A 6000-nucleotide genomic window follows, 5' to 3' on the forward strand; every position below is an offset into this window, starting at 1 on the left:
AAATAAGATCATTGAAGGTGGTTACTTGTAAGTGTTGCCCCAGGGCCTCACTTGGATTTTTAGAAAATGTTCTTTATAAAAAATTGTTGCAGTGTCCCATAGTGTTCTACCTCTGCAAAGAAGGGAGGTAGGTATATTCTTATATTCTTCAGGATTAGGCTTGGTCATTGTAATTAAATAGTATTTAATTTTGATTCTTTTTTGTTATTTCCATTTCCATTGTTGTCGTCATCCATGTTGTTTTCCTGGTTCTGCTTACTTCACATTGTATCAGTTCATATAAGTTTTCTTATATTTTCTGTATTCTTCATATTTACTAGTACAATAATATTCTATTACATTCCTGTACCATAATTTGTTTAGGCATTCCTTAATCAATGTATATCTACTCTGATTCCAAGACTTTGCTATCATAAAAAGTTCTGCTATAAATAGTTTGGAGTATATTGATTTCAGTTCCTGGCAAATATTTTAGAACATTATTTTTTAAATGGTTTGTGAGCATTTGGGGAAATGATCACTCTGAACCAGCAAGAGTTCATCAGACACAAGTAATAAGAGACTAACTTTATTTCCCCTTTTTGATAGTGTTACTTTACTGGTAGATAAATACAATGTATAGACTGATATTCCTGGTTTTCAACAAAGAATTATGACATTCTCTCATAACAGATTTGCAAATGAGAAAAATGTGAGCTGGAAAAGTATACAGTTAGATGAAATCAAAGCTAGTTGAATGACTGGACCCCAGAATAGTGGTGATTAATGGATTTATATCAATATAGGGGATGGTCTCTAGTGCTCCAGGGATGTATCCTTGGACCATTAAACATTGTTATCAATGAATTGGATGAAGGCAGAGAGGGCATAATTATAAAAGTAGCAAATAACAGAAAGAAAGGAGTCATAGCTAACATTATATACTTGAATTGAGTTTCAAAGATACCTTGAAAAACTAGAATTATGGGTCAAATTTAATAAGATGAAAATTAATAGGAATCAATGGGAAAATTCCATGTTTGGTTTTTAAAACAAGTCAGATGCATAAGCACAAGTTGAGTAAGCATTGGTTAGATAATAGTTCATGTTTTTAGTGCACTGCAAACTTAACATGAGTCAACAATTTAAAAGGTGAATCAAAGGAGCTACTAAGATTTTAGTCTACATTAACAGAATCATTTAGAATGTGGGAACTGATAGGGCTGCCATGTTCTACTTAGACCATGGCCAGAATACTGAGTTCAGTTTTTAATGTCACATTTTAGGAAGGCCATTGATAAGCTAGAGGATATGCAGAGAAGGTAATAAGTATGGTGAGGGGGCATGGAAGTCATCATACCATACGAGGATTGTTTAAAGGAACTAGGGAGTTTTAGTGTATAGAAGAAAAGACTTTGGGTTATCTGGACATGCTAATTATTTTCAGTTAAAAAAATTTTTTTTCACCTTTTATGTAAAAGACATTGTACTAAATGCTAGGGATAGAAAGACAAATAATTAGTTCCCATATTGTGGTTATATTTAGCTGTGTAGGGATCAATTTTTAATTGGGGTGTTAGCTAGGCGGTTTACCGCAATATTGGGGCAAGGAAGGAGACCGACAGTCTCCCTCAAAACAGAGCAGGATTTATTTAGCAAGAACGAACTTAAAAAAACACAAAAAGGATCAGTAGGATTAAGGGAAAGGAAATAAAATGGGGAAAGGGAAATAATACAACTTAAATAACACCACTGTCCAGGAATCAGCTAAGAACACACAGGAGCATCCTGTCACCTTCCAGCTTCAAGCTAGAATGGTGAAAAACCCTTCTTCCCAGCAGACCCCAGGCTGACCACACACAGCCCCAAGCCAATTGGCTGGCAGCTCTGACTGACAGTCACATGACTGCCCTCACTGGGCTTCCAGTCATTATAATTTTGTCAGACCCATGTAGGCGTCAGCAAGTGGTGATGACGTGAGGTGCCAGCACCTTGGCAACAGCTACAACCAGTGGGTGGAGCACTGTGCCATTTGTGGAGGCACTGGCCTGAACCGGGGTTTTAAAAATTCTAGCCAAAAGATGGGGTCATAAAAACCTCAAATAACAATTAATTCTATACATCCCCCTCTTTGTTTCATCCAGATATGCAGGATATTTCCTTGATGGAACAATAAATAATAAAGAATAGGGGCAGCTAGGTGGCACAGTGGATAGAGCATCGGCCCTGGAGTCAGGAGTACCTGAGTTCAAATCCGGCCTCAGACGCTTAACACTTACTAGCTGTGTGACCCTGGGCAAGTCACTTAACCCCAATTGCCTCACTAAAAAAAAAAAAAAGGAAAAAAATAATAATAAAGAATAAATAAATTTTAAAAAATAACAGTATCATAACCAATGCTAACAAACAATATAATAATAACAATATAGGAAAGGGAAAACACATATTACAGATAATGTATATAGTAACAGAAGGAAAAACAAAAAACAAAAACATCTATTTAAAATCCTTAAAATCTTGTCTTCAAAGGAGGGTTGAAATGTCATCAGGGGAAGTGGACTCTGGTCTGGATTCTGGCTGTCTCTGGAACTACTGAATTTTCATTAATCTTTAGCATAGCATTGTCAAAAAAATGTTCAAATTAAATAATGAAAGTTCTTCAAAATATACAAAACAAATTTAAACTTGATATATACAGCATATTGGAGTCCCCCCTTTGGAGGATACTCATATCCATACATAATACAAAATTGAGACAGTTATGACATTACTAATACTTTTTACCACTATATGTCTGGATCAAGGCCAAATTTAGTTATATGTCCATGATGACACCTGAAAATGTTATGGAAAGGTTACCATACCACATCTCGTGGGGCATAGACATCTAATAATTGTGCTAGGCCTCAGGTGGATGGATTCTGACCATGGCACCAGATTGAGTGAAAAAGCCAACTTAAGTTAAACCAGGTGCATGTGTTAGGGCTAACATGACACCAGACCATTTTTGAAGTAAGAGAGGAAGAAACTGGACTATGTCCAACAATTGTGCTCTACATAGCCATTCTCATAAGCAAACTATGGACTTCCTGAATGTATTTGGCTGTTCTCTCAGCCTCCATCAGGGTATCTTACGTGTACCTGTCTCTCCTCCTATTGTACATATATTCTCTCCAGGGCCTGCATCATGGAGTTGAACCATCTCCATCAAGCTCATTGTAAGAGCAATTAGTCTTTGAAATGGTAACTTTCCATAAATCATAAATCTCGTATTAATTTCACCAAAGACAGTATGATGGTAAAAATGCATGCTACAATGCATAACTTAGGATATACTTGAAATATATATATATATAATCCCAAACCACACCCAGAGTATACATATAGTCACAATGACATACAAATGATAAATGAATGTAAATGGCTGATATTATTAAACATTATTACAGAATCTCCATTAAGCAAGTAAACCACATCATCTTGTCCATGAATTCTCTATCTAGTACAATGACAGCAACAGATACTTGAAATGATAAATCATTTATCAAAAGGAAATAAAATATAAGCGGGGATACATCCAAAACCCCCCCTCTGACATTCCTGAGTCCCTATGGGCCTCATCCTCTACTGAAGTGGGGCTCCTTAAATCTGCTATTCCTGTTACTATTAAAGTTAAAGGGGGACCACCTCCATCCATTCCACAGTATCCATTGTCTAAGAAGTCATAGAAGGGATTACCCCTATAATTGAGGCTCTGAAAAGTCAGGGTATTATTGTTCCATGCCATCATTCTCCATGTAATACTCCCATTTTGCCAGTTAAAAAACTTCAAATAACAATTAATTCTATACAGCTGGAAAGATAAACTTAGGATCATAGGATTTTACAGTTTAATATCACATCCAAAGAGAAGTAAACACAGAGAGACACACACAGAGACACAGAGAAAGACAGAGACAGAGAGAAACAGAGAGAGGAGAGAAATCAGAAGAGAACTTACTAACAAATGGGAGCATCAAAAAAGATTTTGATGGATAGAGCGCCGGCCCTGGAGTCAGGAGTACCTGAGTTCAAATCCAGCCTCAGACACTTAACACTTACTAGCTGTGTGACCCTGGGCAAGTCACTTAATCCCAGTTGCCTCACCCCCAAAAAATATTTTGAACAGGAATTGTTTCTTCAGCTGAGCCTTAAACGGATATTTGAAGAGGCAGAAATTAGTTGATAGGGAATGTTGCATTTAGGTAAAAACAAATAGATCAATTTGGCTACAATGTAGACTGGAGGGAAATTAGGGAAGAATCTGGAAAGGAAGGTGGGAGGCAGATTGTGAAGGACTTTAAATGATAGGCAAATGAGTTTGTATTTTATTTTCAAGGAACTCCTGAAATTTCTTAGTAAGAGATGGACATGGTCAAATATTTATTTTATGAATTAGTTATATAGCTGTTTAAAGGATGGATTGGAAAAGAGATCTTAGAAGCAGGGAGGCCAAATAGGAGACTGTCACTAAGATGAATTTTTATTTAATATAAGGAATAGCTTCCTAACAATTAGAGACATAAAAAGGTAGAATGAGCTTCCTCTTGAGGTTTTGAGTTCATCATCACAAAATCTTTAGGCCATTTTTCAAGGATATTGTTGGGGAGATTCATGTTTCATGTAGGGGTTGGACTAAATTACCTCTTATGTCCCCTTCCACTCAGTTTGTGATTCTTCTTTTTTTTTTTTCTGATTCTTTACAAGTGACCTTTTTTTCTTGCCAATTTCTCATGTTCCTCATTGTGGAGTATTTAGCATTTTGCCTCTGAATATACAGGTACAATCCTATAGCAGTATTAGTATTGGTAGTAGAAATAACAATGGTAGCAGCAGCAATGAATGATATTAGTAATAATATGGGTGGCAACAGTAGCAACAGCAAGAGTCCTGTGATAATAGTATTGGCGGTAGTAGTAATAATAATGGTAGTGGTAATGGTAGCAGCAATAGAAATAGTTATATGGGTATCAGTGATAGTAACAGTAATGATAGAATCAGTGGCCATAATAGTAATAGCAGTATAGTTAGCATTAGTACTGGTATCATCAGTGGTAATTCTACTAATAGCTAGCATTTATATATCAATTTAAATTTTGCAATTTAAATTTTGCTTTACATATGTTAATTCACTTGATCCTCACAATAATCCTGAGACATAGGGTAATATTTCCATTATTATTATTATTTCCTGGATGAGGAAACTGAAGTAGACAGAAGTTGAGATTTGCCCAGGATCGCTCAACTAGTTAAATTTCTAAGGCCACATTTGAACTCAGGGCTCTATCCACTGTGTCACCTAATATTAGTAGATGTAATCATAGTAATGAGAGGCAGAATGATGTAGATAGAGTGTTGAACCTGAAGTCAAGAAGATCTAGATTCAAAGCTTGCCTCTGAAATAGGTTTTCTAACCAATGAGCAAGATGATTAATTTCTCTGACCCATAGTCTCCTCATTTATGAAATGGGGATAATAATACCTGTAATATCTACCTCATAGGATTGTTGTGAGGTTGAAATGAAGTGCTTTACTAAAGGGCTATCCAACTACTACAGGGCTAATCAACAGTCTTAGTACAGTTGTAAGATATTAGAAGCTTAAACTTTTATTATCAAGCTGTTAAAAGCTTAAAACTGAATTAAGACTTTTGAGATGCCTTGTATAATATTATAGGATTGTGAGCAATAGCAACAGCAATACAATAGCAGAACACCACTGAGGACAGGAGCCTCCTGGCATCACTAGTATGAAGAATGTACTCTTTTGCTGGAAGTAGCTGATAGGTTTGAGCAATTCGGTTGCTAGCTGTAACTTGCTGCAGGTTATAAATATTTCTCATAAAAACTGATAATTCAGTGAAACTAAGAAGTTCTCCAGAAATGAGCCTTTGAGAAGAGGAAGACAGAAAAGGGAACCTAATGTGTAACATATCAGAATGATTGGGGGGTGGGGGGATGGAGAGGAAGAGGAGGAAGAAAA

Source organism: Dromiciops gliroides, chromosome 2 (assembly GCF_019393635.1).
Source record: "Dromiciops gliroides isolate mDroGli1 chromosome 2, mDroGli1.pri, whole genome shotgun sequence".
Classification (NCBI taxonomy): domain Eukaryota; kingdom Metazoa; phylum Chordata; class Mammalia; order Microbiotheria; family Microbiotheriidae; genus Dromiciops; species Dromiciops gliroides.